At 35.5% G+C, this 15182-nt stretch overlaps 1 long non-coding RNA gene across 6 annotated transcripts in view; it reads left to right on the top strand.

The window, feature by feature from the left end:
* Nucleotides 1-15182, top strand: part of LOC123332766 — a 404401-nt gene that overhangs the window by 322460 nt on the left and 66759 nt on the right. The window contains exon 4 of one of the 6 annotated variants that reach the window (XR_006549798.2): nucleotides 2151-2538. The exons of the other annotated variants lie outside the window; for them this stretch is intronic. This is a non-coding gene — a long non-coding RNA (uncharacterized LOC123332766). Of the gene's footprint in view, nucleotides 1-2150; nucleotides 2539-15182 lie in introns of those variants that run through there. 6 annotated transcript variants of the gene reach the window in all.

Below are 15182 nucleotides of genomic sequence, written 5' to 3'. Positions count from 1 at the left end.
GTATTGGATGGCCTCTCTGAGTTTTCTTGAATTAAAATATGCAGTCACACACTCAAAACATCTATGTATTCCCCTTTAGCCATAAAATATAACTGGTATATTTAGCCAAGTAAATGGTTATGGGTCCTTTTGGGAAAGGAATAGGGCAGTCCCTATCATGTACACCTTCTGAAGTTTTGCAAGGCTGTTCCTTCCTTGGACTGTCTTCTCCTCAGTCAATAGTTTCTAGCTAGGAGCTGGAAAAGAGTCAAGGACTGTGTTTATATTGAGACTGGTGCCTTACTTTCTTGACTGTCTGTCCTTGATTTCTTTTGATTGTATAGAATGAACAGTACCCTGTTGGCTGTCCATCTCTCTTGTCCCTAAGGATGTTGATTTCTTATAATTATCCCCATAGATAGGTCAGATTCCCATGGATATCATTCAAAACTTGCAGCTGCTTTGTAATATTTGAGTCTACCTTGCTTCTAAGAGCTTATGACACTGTCTGACCTATATTTTCTGGATTCTACTGTCCCCCTCTGTCAATGAGCCAAAATTTTCACATTCAAGTTTATTTTATTCTTTTATGAATTTTGTTCAACCAAATCCTTTAACCTCTCTTACATGACATATTTCTCTTCAGCAAAATATGAATAAAATGAATTGCTTTTTTTCCAATCTCATACTCTTATTTCCAGGGTAAAATGAAAAAACTAAAATGTGTGACTATATTTATAAAACTGTAGTTCTAAACAAATGTAACATAGTATTTTTGTTTTCTCATTACAAAAGCATGCAATCTTTATGTCATAATAGTAGCATCTTAAGGTCTTAAAGTGTTGGAAAACCATTATATCATCTATCATAACTAGATTTTTGCAAGAGTTAATAGTTATAAACCTGGATCCATTAAGGAAAAAAAAAAAAAGATTTTTCCTTTTAGCCACAGGTAAAGAATATAATTCTATTAACACTGTGGGTCTGGATACCTAACCTATGAGGAGGAATCAAGGAACAAGATAGGACCCAAAGTTGCAGATGGAAAAGACAGTTTGAAAGAGCGTTTCTGGGACTTGAGCAATGGCTACTCTGCTTAAGGTTCCATGCTAAGAGAGGAGCATACTCCATGTCTAGGTCTAGAGTAGAGTGTACTTTTGTATTTTTTGAATCAGGTCTAAATGAAAAGCACTTCTCTCTTCCTTTGCCTTAACTATTGCAGATATTCTCCTGTAGGGTAGGACCTAATCTGTCAATTAAGTTGCTGCCCTTCAACTTTTGATTATTTTTAATTGGTGGTTTAATCATCATAGGAACCAATGATTAATATCCCATATACCATAAGAAGAGTTTTACTGAAGCAAAGTTACATTTTCCAAAGCAAAATCTTCAACCTCATCATGATAAATCTTTAAAAAGACAGAGAGTTTAATAATGAGAATACTTTTTGGGGATTCCTATTAGTATTATTCTTTCCATAAAGCAAGGTATTTTTGTTTTTGCATTTTAAATTATTAAATATTTCAATCTTTAAGCAAAATTTCAGAGAATTATATAATGGATAATTAAATATACCAACATACATAAACACATCACTGAGATTTAAAAGATTTTAAATTTTTACCCTATTTCCTACTGTAGTATTTAATTTTTTGGTCTTGTTATATCTTTAATTTTAGTAAATGTTAATTAATTGATAATATGCAATTTATATAGTTCAAAATTTTAATATTTTCTGATATAGGCTTGACTTCTAACTATAAGGAATATTTTGACCATCTCAATTTATTGACACATATGAATAAATCTTTATAGTGTCTATGTCTAGGAGTCTTTCTGTATGAAATGTGAACTTCTTTTATCTCCTCAAAGCTATAATTATAGCTTGAGTTGAGACTTCATCTTTATGGAATTAAAAATTGAATTATATTGCAGCCTTCTAAAATGTGAAATGTGTATCTGGAAAGCTGACAACAAATCTTTATTATAGTTTTTAAAAAATAAGTGATTTATCTCATATTATGTTCTTGATCCTAATCTGTTAATGATTTATTTGAGAGTTATTGAGAATCTGGCGGGAAATATCAAAATAAATGAATGGAAAAGCTGTATTAACCAACCCATTAAGACAATTAAAATAAGAGCATATGGATGAATTTTTCTTTTTTCAGTTTGCATACTTATCAACATTAGAAGAGCTATTGGATAAAACTGAATATTAAATCTGGAGGTGTGAACCATCTGACAACTTGAAAATAAAAGTGTGAAATTTGGGATCAAGCTATTGAAAATTGGAAACACACACAAATATGAATTTTTATTAAGATAATAATATGCAAGAAATTATGATTTCGGGAAGCAAAGAACTAAGAGCTATACTTTAATAATGAGAAGTTATCTGAGTGTCTTTAATATGCTTACTGCATAGTCAGTCAAATGTGCCGTTTCTATAGGTAGCTAGGTTTATTTTCCCCACTGTTTTATATTGAAAATCTACAGTAAAGCCAACTTTTTCCTATTTCAATCTCTTTTAAAAATAACGATTTAAATATAAAATAGTGGCAACATATTATGTACTTATGTATACATGTAATATACTGAATGACAGAGTATAACAGTTGGTGGGGGAATGGAAATATATTACTGTAAGTTCCTCATAATATATGTGAAGTGGTATAATATTGCTTAAAGATAATGATAAGTAAAAATGTACCCCAACAATTAAAAACAGAACAGATAGAGGGAGTTCCCTAGAGGTCTAGTGATTAGGATTCAGTGCTTTCATGGCTGTGACTGGGTTCAGTCCCTGGTCAAGGAACATTCTGGTGGTGAGGCCAAAATTAAAAAAAAAAAAAAAAAGAAAGAGCAAAAGCAGTAAAAAGCAAAGAGTTATATCTAATTAGCTAACAAAGAAGATATGATGGAATCATAAAAATATTCAGAGGGAACAAAGAAATAAATGCGACAAATATACAACAGTAAGATAATAGACATAAACCAAAGCATATCAATCATATGAAATGTAAAAGTAAATTAAAGTGAAAGCCAGATTTTGTGAGTAGATAAAAAGTGGGACAACTATATGGTGTCTATAACAAATACTCTTTAAATGAAGACTCAAATGGATTAAAAAGTAAAGTAATGGAAAAGGATACACAATGTTAATAGTCATTAAAGAAACTGGAACACTATAAAAGGTACATTTAAAAAAATTTTATTAATGATATTTGCTGTATAATATTGTGCTGGTTTCTGCCATATATCAACATGAATCAGCCACTGGTATACATATGTCCCCTCCTTCTTGAACCTCCCTCCACCTCCTTCCCCATCCCCAACAAATCTAGGTTGTCAGAGAGCACTGAGTTGAGTTCCCTGTGTTACACAGCAAATTCCCACTCTCTATTTTACATATAGTAATGTATATTTCCATGCTATTCTTTCAATTCGTCCCACCCTCTTCCTTCCAAACTGTGTCCACAAATCTGTTCTCTACATCTGCGTCTCCACTGCTGCCCTGCAAATAGGTTCATCAATACCATCTTCCTAGATTCCATACACATGCGTTAATATATAATATTTGTCTTTCCCTTTCTGACTTATTGCTTCCCTGGGGGCTCAGACAGTAAAGGGTCTGCCTACAATACAGGAGACCCAGGTTCAATCCCTGGGTCAGGAAGATCTCCTGGAGAAGGAAATGGCAACCCACTTCAGTATTCTTGCCTGGAAAATCCCATGGATGGAGGAACCTGGTAGGCTACAGTCCATGGGGTCACAAAGAGTCAGACACGACTGAGCGACTTCACTTTCTTTCTGACTTACTTCTCTCTGTACAATAGGCTCTAGGTTCATCCACCTCATTAGCACTGTCTCAAATGCATTCTTTTTTTTTTTTTTCTTTTTTTAATTTTATTTTGTTTTTAAACTTTACATAATTGTATTAGTTTTGCCAAATATCAAAATGAATCCGCCACAGGTATAAATGTTTTCCCCATCCTGAACCCTCCTCCCTCCTCCCTCCCCATTCCATCCCTCTGGGTTGTCCCAGTGCACCAGCCCCAAGCATCCAGTATCGTGCATCGAACCTGGACTGGCAACTCGTTTCATACATGATATTTTACATGTTTCAATGCCATTCTCCCAAATCTTCCCACCCTCTCCCTCTCTCACAGAGTCCATAAGACTGTTCTATACATCAGTGTCTCTTTTGCTGTCTCGTACACAGGGTTATTGTTACCATCTTTCTAAATTCCAAATGTGTTCTTTTTTTAAAGCTGAGGAACACTGCATTGTGTATGTGTACCACAATTTCTGTGTCCTTTCATCTGTCAGTGGACATTTAGGCTGCTTCCGTGTCCTAGCGATTGTGAAAAAGGGCTACAACAAACATTGGAACATTGAGGGTACATGTGTCTCTTTCAGTTATGGTTTTATCAGGGAGTATGCCCAGTAGTGGGATTGCTGGGTCTTATGGTAATTCTGTTCCTAGTTTTTTAAGGGATTGCCATACTGTTCTCCATAGTGCTTGTATCAATTTACATTCCCACCAATAGTGCAAGAGGATTCCCTTTTCTCCACATCCTCTCCAGCATTTATTGTTGATAGATTTTTTTAATGATGGCCATTCTGACCAGTGTGAGGTGATATCTCATTTTAGTTTTGATTTGTATTTTTCTAATAATGAGCAATATTGATCATGTTTTCATGTATTTTTTGGCCATCTCTGTGCGTTCTTTGGAGAAATGTCTGTTTAGGTCTTCTATTAATTCATATGTAGCTCCAGAACCATGAATAAATAGAAATCCAGAAAGAAGCAAGTAAATGGATACAGAACAATACCAGAAAATAATATATCATAATGTAGTCTTAAGGAAGGTGTACTCTGCAGTATTCTCCAATTTAAACTATAGCAAACTACTACCCTAACATGATATTTTAGTCCAGTTATCTTTTGCTTTGAGGACATGGAACAAATCAGGTGGAGCAGCATTCTATAGATGCCTGAGTATTGCTTTCTGCAGTAATAGAAATTTTAGGATATGGGTGGAGTTTTGTGGAGTTAAGTGCAGGATCCACAGTGACACCGGTACCCAGGTATTCTTAAAGAAATTTGTTTTATATTTCTAGTATCTAGGTTATGCTAATGGTTCTTTCATTGACTCATTAATTTTTAGAACACTGTTTCCAACCATTTGGAAGATTTTCCTGTGACCTTTATCCAACTGACTTGGTTAATTCCACTGTGACCAAAGAACATACTTGATGTGACTTGAATCCTTTTGAATTTAGAGATTCTTGTTTTATAGTCCATAGTATGTTTTGCCTTGGTAGATATTTCATGTACTCTTGAAAAGAATGTGTATCCTGTTACATTTGACTGAAGTGTTCTATAAATGTCGAATTAGGTTAAGTTACTTGCTAGTGTTTTTCATTCTTACTGATGTGTTCTAGATTCTTACTGATTTTGTATGTTTTCTCTATTACTAAGAGCAATTTTCAACTAAAACTGTGAATTTGTCTACTTTCCCTCAAAATTTTTAAAGTTTTTGACTCTTGTACTTGAAGTTCTGCTATTTGGTTCAAAAAGTTTCTAATTATGTCTAATTGATGAAATAACTTTACTGTCACTATTTAATAGCCTTATTTATTCTCAGTATATTCTTTGTTTCAAGCATTTTTCACCAAATGTGTTTTCATATTCATGGTATTAGCACAGTGTTTCAAATTTATAGATAAAGTAGATACCATTGAGTTATTTTTACTTGGAAAATAAAATAGAAATAATAAAATAATTGCTATAAAAGGTATGAGCTCAAATATACATTAATTTGTAGGTAATAATTTGTGAAAGAAATTATCCATAAAATAAGGAGTAATTTCTCTTCAACTAAATTAGACCAAAGACAAAAGTCTTTTAACTGTGATGTGGCAGAAATAAAAATCATGCTAAAAAATTTTCTTACCCCACACTTGATTAAACAGGAAAAAAAGACATCAAAATTAATGAATATTTTATTGGTTTTACACTTGTTTTTTTAAAGTACAGATTTAGACTAATATGAGTGATGAAAAACGTTTTCAATTTTAAGCACTGATTTTAAAACATTATTAAGGAAAAGTCCATGAAAATGGAGGTAACAAAGTTGATGAAGAAAAAAGTATGTAAGACAGAACTTTGCCCAAAACGTCATGAGTTTTATGTGTAATATAGAGCAATACATTTTTACCAAGAAATATAATGGTTTCAATTATAGTGATAGCAATTGCATCCTACAGACAAGTGGAAAATAATATTCAGTAATTCCTAGATCTTCCTAAAGATGACATTTCTTGATGAAACTTATATAGAATTTGACCTTACAACCACTGTTGGATACTCTACAGGAATTCTAAATGGATACTGGCAAAGCAATTAGATGTATATTAGGTTTTATGAAATATAATAGAAGAATTAAGGTGAACCACAGCAAATTCTCAGAAGAAGCCAATCATGTTTTTGACAGAAAAGCAGCATTTTTAAGTGGCACTATTCATTCTTATTTGGCATTAATGTTGCTTATAATTAATGTTATGAGTAAAATCTCATAACAGTTAAAAAATTGGTTTACTGTTCTATTTTTGAAGTATTAAATGATTGCATGCATATACATTTTAGAGATTTGTTAAATTTAAACCTAATTGTATATGAATATAAAATATGACATTTCATTCATATAAGAAAATCATAACAAGGAAGCAAAAGTGTATAATTGAGAAGAACATTTACTGCAGCCATGAAATTAAAAGACGCTTACTCCTTGGAAGGAAAGTTATGACCAACCTAGATAAGATCAGATCAGATCAGTTGCTCAGTTGTGTCCGACTCTTTGCGACCCCATGAATCACAGCACGCCAGGCCTCCCTGTCCATCACCAACTCCCGGAGTTCACTCAGACTCACGTCCATCGAGTCAGTGATGCCATCCAGCCATCTCATCCTCTGTCGTCCCCTTCTCCTCCTGCCCCCAATCCCTCCCAGCATCAGAGTCTTTTCCAATGAGGCAACTCTTCGCATGAGGTGGCCAACGTACTGGAGTTTCAGCTTTAGCATCATTCCTTCCAAAGAAATCCCAGGGCTGATCTCCTTCAGAATGGACTGGTTGGATCTCCTTGCAGTCCAAGGGACTCTCAAGAGTCTTCTTCAACACCACAGTTCAAAAGCATCAATTTTTCGGCGTTCAGCCTTCTTCACAATCCAACTCTCACATCCATACATGACCACAAGAGAAACCATAGCCTTGACTAGACGAGCCTTTGTTGGCAAAGTAATGTCTCTGCTTTTCAATATACTATCTAGGTTGGTCATAACTTTCCTTCCAAGGAGTAAGTGTCTTTTAATTTCATGGCTGCAGTCACCATCTGCAGTGATTTTGGAGCCCAGAAAAATAAAGTCTGACACTGTTTCCACTGTTTCCCCATCTATTTCCCATGAAGTGATGGGACTGGATGCCATTATCTTCGTTTTGTGAATGTTGAGCTTTAAGCCAACTTTTTCACTCTCCTCGTTCACTTTCATCAAGAGGCTTTTTAGTTCCTCTTCACTTTCTGCCATAAGGGTGGTGTCATCTGCATATCTGAGGTTATTGATATTTCTCCTGGCAATCTTGATTCCAGCTTGTGTTTCTTCCAGTCCAGCGTTTCTCATGATGTACTCTGCATAGAAGTTAAATAAACAGAGTGACAATATACAGCCTTGACGAACTCCTTTTCCTATTTGGAACCAGTCTGTTGTTCCATGTCCAGTTCTAACTGTTGTTTCCTGACCTGCATACAGATTTCTCAAGAGCCAGATCAGGTGGTCTGGTATTCCCATCTCTTTCAGAATTTCCCACAGTTGATTGTGATCCACACAGTCAAAGGCTTTGGCATAGTCAATAAAGCAGAAATAGATGTTTTTCTGGAATTCTGTTGCTTTTTCTATAATCCAGCGGATGTTGGCAATTTGATCTCTGGTTCCTCTGCCTTTTCTAAAACCAGCTTGAACATCAGGAAGTTCACGGTTCACATATTGCTGAAGCCTGGCTTGGAGAATTTTGAGCATTACTTTACTAGCGTGTGAGATGAGTGCACTAGCATATTGAAAAGCAGAGACATTACTTTGCCAACAAAGGCTCGTCTAGTCAAGGCTATGGTTTTTCCTGTGGTCATGTATGGATGTGAGAGTTGGACTGTGAAGAAGGCTGGGCGCTGAAGAATTGATGCTTTTGAACTGTGGTGTTGGAGAAGACTCTTGAGAGTCCCTTGGACTGAAAGGAGAGCCAACCAGTCCATTCTAGAGGAGATCAGTCCTGGGTGTTCTTTGGAAGGACTGATGCTGAAGCTGAAACTCCAGTACTTTGGCCACCTCATGCGAAGAGTTGACTCATTGGAAAAGACTCTGATGCTGGGAGGGATTGGGGGCAGGAGGAGAAGGGGACGACAGAGGATGAGATGGCTGGATGGCATCACTGACTCGATGGACGTGAGTCTGAGTGAACTCCGGGAGTTGGTGATGGACAGGGAGGCCTGGAGTGCTGTGATTCATGGGGTCGCAAAGAGTCGGACATGACTGAGTGACTGATCTGATCTGATAATGTTAATATAATCCTGTTTTTTTTTCACTATAGATTGCAAATATAGTTTAAATTGAATAGACCTTAAACAAACTGAGCAATATCATGCTATTTTTCAGTTTTCTTTATATAATCTTTTAGCATTGAAAAATTGGAGAGACAATTAAAATTAAATACTGTTTGCACATGGCAAAACTTTCTTCAAGTGTGAGTAAACCATAATATAATTGATAGTGATTTTATGCTGATAACATTAAAATATTTTATGGAAATAATTTATCATATAATTTTATATAATGCTTGAACATTATATGTAAAATTTTTGACTTTAATCTTAAATTGTTTTAAATTTTTAATGTGTCGAGCAGCTACTGAGTCTGATGGGTAAATTTTCTTTAAATTGAAATTAACTAAGAGATAGATTAATATTGATAACTGCTCATTTTATCTAATTAGGTAAAGAATTTGTCAAACTATATGAAAATCTTTATTATAATATTAGTCACTTTGCTAAAATGCACATTTTTGTATAGTATACATATGACTTACATAAGTACAAATAATTCCCTTTTTGCTGTTCTTAGGCTATTGATTTGTGTCATCAATTTTTATCTTTGAAATTATTTTCCGAGTTAAAATTTCAGAAAAAAATGCACTTGAACACCAGATATGATATGCTTTAAGCTGCTTAATGGAACTTAGCACTAAAGTTCTTAGATCAAAGCAGGTCTTAAATGAAGGTAGGTTTTGGAGTTGATAGAAATTAGAAATTATCTACTCTTCCATTTAAAATATAAATTTAAGTGAAAGGATTCTGTTTCCCATATAACGAAAGACCTCAGCCTTTTCCAGATAAATCCTGTACCCAAGGAATATTGCCATTTTCTGCTTTGTTAGTTATCCCTCCTCCATTTTTTTATACTTATCTTTCTACCACCTTGCACTCATCTCACTTTGTTTTACCATATTCAGCTAATTACTTAGTTTCATAATTCTGCTAACTTGCATTAAGATGTTCCTTTAAAATTGTACATTTGCTTGAATATACATTTACTCTTGTATTTAAGATTTCAAGGTAATAACTTTTATGGAAACCCAACTGGGCTATCCAGCCCACTCTGTGTGATATTTGCATTTTATTTTAGAGATATGCATAATACTCCCTTCAGAAGGTGGAATCTATACTCCCACATGAGCAGAGAGTACTCAATTTTTAATAACTTCGTTAGAATTTTGCTTTTTACTGCAATACTTTCAAAGATTACAGTATACTTTAGGAATAAGAAAATATGAGTGCTTTTACCAATAAGTGTTAAACTATCGTTACATTCCTTTGTCAGTCTTCCATACTTTAATTTCTGTATTTAAACAAAGGTAAACTTCTGAAGGGGGAAGGCAATGGCACCCCACTCTAGTACTCTTGCCTGGAAAATCCCATGGACGGAGGAGCCTGGTGGGCTGCAGTCCATGGGGTTGCCAAGAGTTGGACATGACTGAGCGACTTCACTTTCACTTTTCACTTTCATGCATTGGAGAAGGAAATGGCAACCCACTCCAGTGTTCTTGCCTGGAGAATCCTAGGGACGGGGGAGCCTGGTGGGCTGCCGTCTATGGGGTCGCACATAGTCGGTAACGACTGAAGCAACTTGGCAGCAGCAGCAAGCTTCTGAAGGGCTCAGTTGAAAAGACTCTTCCTGACAGTGTAGGAGATGCAAGTGATGCTGTTTGAGTCCTGGGTTGGGAAAATCCCCTGAAGGAGGGAATGGCAACCCAATCCAGTATTCTTGCCTGGAGAATCCTATGGACAGAGGAGCTTAATGGGCTATAGTCTCTAGGATCACAGAGAGTTAGACATGACTAAAGCAACTTAGCACACACTCACACAAATTTCTAAAACTACATGGAAGGCAAGATATCTAAACCTGGGTTTTCTCATTTATGTTATAAATGGGAATAATAACACCTACATTGCTGTTTCTGTGGTGAGGATTAAATGGAATCCCAGCTCCTGTCATGTATTAGAGTTCCTGACTTAGAACAAGTATTCAATACATTTTAGTTGTTATTATCAGACTGACTCTAAGCACAGACAATGATCTATATTGTCTGTTAAACTGGCTATTTGGAGATTGATCACCAATTTATGTCAAATCCCCTTGCAAATAAATAGGTCATTACAGTGAATCGTGCCAAAAAGCAGTTGGTTGAGTGTGAAACTTAGCAAATAATACCATGGATAAATTGTTTGGCTCTTTAAATGAATTAAAAGTAGACTCTAGCCATTTTAGTTACTTTAGTCTCTACAACCCACATGCGATTGCTTCCTTGGTGACTCAGATGGTAGAAATCTGCCTGCAGTGTGAGAGACCAAGGTTCAATCTCTGGATTGGGAAGACCCCCTGGAGAAGGGAATGGCTACCTTCTCTAGTATTCTTACCTGGAGAATTCCATGAACAGAGAAGCCTGGTGGCCTATAGTCCATGGGGTTAGAAAGATCCAGGCATGACTGAGTGACTAACACTTTCACTTTTGTTCATCCACGTGCATTTATAAAGTGAATAACACAGAAAACAAACATCTGACTTTAAAAATACTATGGCTCTATTATTGCTCATTGTTTACAAATTTTTAATTTATCACTTTCATGCTTTTTTAAAATTTTTATGTCAATCTCATTTTTACTTATTTTTCTGGTGGGTATTTTTCATTTGTCCCATTTTTGAGCCAAATCTTTCAAGGCTGCATCATGTGAAATTCTTAATTATTTCTTGGGTAACATTTTATTATTCCACTTACACAAGCATATTAGAATTTCATAAAAGTCTACACATATGGTGTTTATGGAAAGATTTTATTGGGATCTTGGGATTTCATGAAAATTGTTTTTTAATTTATTTTGAAAATTAACAAATATACACAAAATAAAGGGAATAAAATAATAAACTTTTGTATTCAACACACAGCTATAACAGGCAATTGTCATTTTATTGTTTTTTTTCAAGGAATACATTTTAAAAATTATATATCTTATAAATATAAATTTATATTTATACTATAGTATCAGGTGAGATACTAAGAAAATTCTCATTAGTGTATCATTGTCATTTCTATTAAGAGTTATCTAAAAATTAATTGCATAGTGTTGTGATGAGCTGACCATTGAAGCAAAATAACACAAACTAATGTTTATCCTATGGCCTTGTCTAACTGTGAATTATATAGTGCTACTGATACACAAGGAGATCCAACCAGTTCATTCTGGAAGAGATCAGCCCTGGGATTTCTTTGGAAGGAATGATGCTGAAGCTGAAACTCCAGTACTTTGGCCACCTCATGCGAAGGGTTGACTCATTGGAAAAGACTCTGATGCTGGGAGGGATTGGGGGCAGGAGGAGAAGGGGACGACAGAGGATGAGATGGCTGGATGGCATCACGGACTCAATGGACGTGTGTCTGGGTGAAATCCGGGAGTTGGTGATGGACAGGGAGGTCTGGCATGCTGTGATTCATGGGGTCGCAAAGAGTCGAACATGACTGAGCAACTGAACTGAACTGAACTAGACTCATACACAATAACATAATTCTCATTCTCTTTCAATTTTCATATCTGATCAGATATCAATAGAAGTATCTCTCAGATGTGGTTTCTCATATCCATTTGAGCGTAGTCTTATAATAAATAGGTATGGATTAAGGTATGGGTTAAATTTGGCATAGTTCTTCCTGGTGGCTTTCCAACAGCTGATTTGATTTGATTATTACAAACAAATAGTTAATGTTCATGTATGTTAATCAACTTAGATAACTGGCACTGACCCTTGCTAATATTGGACTTCCCAGGTGGCACTAGTGGTAAAGAACATGCCTGCCAGTGCAGGAGATATAAGATATGAGGATTCAAGCCCTGAGTCAGGAATATAACCTGAAGGAGGGCATGGCAACCCACTCCAGTATTCTTGCTTGAAGAATCCCATGGACAGAGGAACCTTGTGGGTTATAATGCATAGGGTTGCAAAGAGTTGGATAAGACTGAAGTGACTTAGCACACACGCACTTGCTAATTTTGGTCCATCATAACAGTAAATAGCAGTCCAATTTCCACAGGAAACCATGCCTTTTCCCTTCTAGCTTATGTCTGGAACTAAAAGTTTTTAAACTTGGGTCCATATAATTTCTGGTAGTAGTCTTGATGTCTAATGACAATAACACATAAATTCATTTGATTTTCTAAGAAAAGAATCCATATGAAAAGTCAGAGCAATTATCACTCCATAAACAACTTCAAAGTAAATTAAACTACAGGAAACTAGGGGAAGTGAAACTGTTTAAAACCATATATATGTGAAGTTTTTCCCCCAAGATTGGAAATAAGTCAAAAGTATTCTTCTCACTACTCCTTCACTAGAAGTTTTAGTCAGTGCAATGAGGAAAGGAAAAAGCAATTTAAAAGGAATACATATTGTTTGTTCTCAGACACAAAATATCTGTAGAAAATCGCAAGGAAGCTAAAGCCAAATATGTACTTTACAAGAGTACAAAAGGATGGCATATTCACAAAAGAAAAAATATAATGTCATAAGCTATCAGAAAATGGACATTAAAACCACAGTAAGATACTACTGCACACCTTCTAAAAGGGATAAAATAAAAAATATTGAGCATGCTAAGGACTGATTAGAGTATGGAGTATAGGCAATTCTTTTGTTTATGAGAAAGCAGAATGCTTCTGTTACACAATGAAAGTGGAAGTCTCTCAGTCGTGTCTGACTCTTTGCGACCCTATGGCCTATACAGTCCAGAAATTCTCCAGGCCAGAATGTTAGAGTGGATAGCTTTTCCCTTTCCAAGGAATCTTCCCAACCCAGGGATCAAACCCAGGTCTCCCACATTGCAGGCAGATTCTTTATCAGCTGAGCCACAGTGGAAGCCCAAGAATACTGGAGTGGGTGGCCTATCCCTTCTCTAGCAAATTTTCCCAACACAAGAATCAAACCAGAGTCTCCTGCATTGCAGGCGGATTCTTTCCCAACTGAGCTATGATACAGTGAGTGAGTGAGTGAGTGAAGTCGCTCAGTCGTGTCCGACTCTTTGCGACCCGTGGACTGTAGCCCACCAAGCTCCTCCGTCCATGGGATTCTCTATGCAAGAATACTGGAGTGGGTTGCCATTCCCTTCTCCATGATATCTTTATGATACAGTAGTTTCTCACAACCAATCAAGGATCCAATAATCTTAATCCTGTGTGTTTATCCAAGAGACATGAAAACTGATTACACTAAAACTTATACATTGATGGTGGTGGCAGATCTATACAAAAGTGCCCAGTAGGAACTTAATTCGCCTTCAGTTCACTGTCAATAGATGAGTGGATAAACTGTGGTACACCCATACAGTAAAAGGAACAAACTATTGATAAACACATTACCATTTAGATGGATCTCAAAGTCTTTCTTTAGAGTGATAACCACCAGTCTCAAAAGTTTATATACTTCATGGTTCCATGCTCAGTTCAGTTCAGTCACTCAGTCGTGTCTGACTCTTTGCAACCCAATGAACCGCAGCACACCAAGCCTCCCTGTCCATCACCAACTCCTGGAGTTTACTCAAACTCATGTCCATTGAGTCAGTGATGTCATCCAACCATCTCATCTTCTGTCGTCCCCTTCTCCCACCTTCATTATTTACTGTTGATGAAAATTGATATTTGAAATAAGTGAAGAGACTATGTAGCTATTATAGAAATTTAACTTGGAACTAATTTTAATGCATTATTTTTATAAATGTTCAGAACCTTAAATAAAAGGGCATGTTTGTATTCCTGGAAAGACTTTTCAAAAATAAACTCCTAGTGAAAATTTTATATAGATAGATATAAAAAAGGATCTTATTTGTGATTAGGTGTAAGGTATCTTTATTGCCAGTATTCCTACTAATTTAATTTATATTTTAAAAAGTAAAATTACTTTGTTTTCTTTTTTAAAGAGTAACATTTATATTTTTCTTTTGCAAAAGTAACACATAGTGCTGTAGGCAGTTTGTGAAACAAAAAATAAATATCATAAAGCAGTTAAAAATTGCTCATTCAGTTACCTACAGAAGACATCAGTTCAAATTTAGGTGATATTCTTAGAGTTTTTTAGAAACAAAATAATTTCTTAATTGATAATATGCCTGTGTGCTTAGAAATATTCATTAGCCAAAGAGTGGTTTCATCAGTTATTTAGAAACTCAGTTCAAAACTATTTGATTTAGTTTAGTCAGAATGACTGAGATGATATTAGTGAAAACTTAGAGAAAGCTGGGGCCTTGTCTTTTAAAACTTGTTTGTTAGGATTGATTACTCCCTTTAAGAGGACATATTTTTTGTGTCATGTATATTCATATATATGTGTACATAATTTACTTAGATGATATAATTTTCTGTTGGATGAGATGGTTTTGTTGTTTAGTCATTAAGTTGTGCCTGACTCTTTGCAACCTCATATACTGTAGCCCACCAGGCTCCTCTGTCCATGGGATTTCCTAAGCAAGAATATTGGAGTGGGTTGCTATTTTCTTCTCCAGGGAATCTTCCCTACTCAGGGATTGAACCCATGTCTCCTGCATATCCTGC

The sequence above is a fragment of the Bubalus bubalis genome, chromosome 3, assembly GCF_019923935.1.
Source record: "Bubalus bubalis isolate 160015118507 breed Murrah chromosome 3, NDDB_SH_1, whole genome shotgun sequence".
Taxonomy (NCBI): domain Eukaryota; kingdom Metazoa; phylum Chordata; class Mammalia; order Artiodactyla; family Bovidae; genus Bubalus; species Bubalus bubalis.
This window is presented reverse-complemented; position numbering and strand designations above follow the sequence as displayed.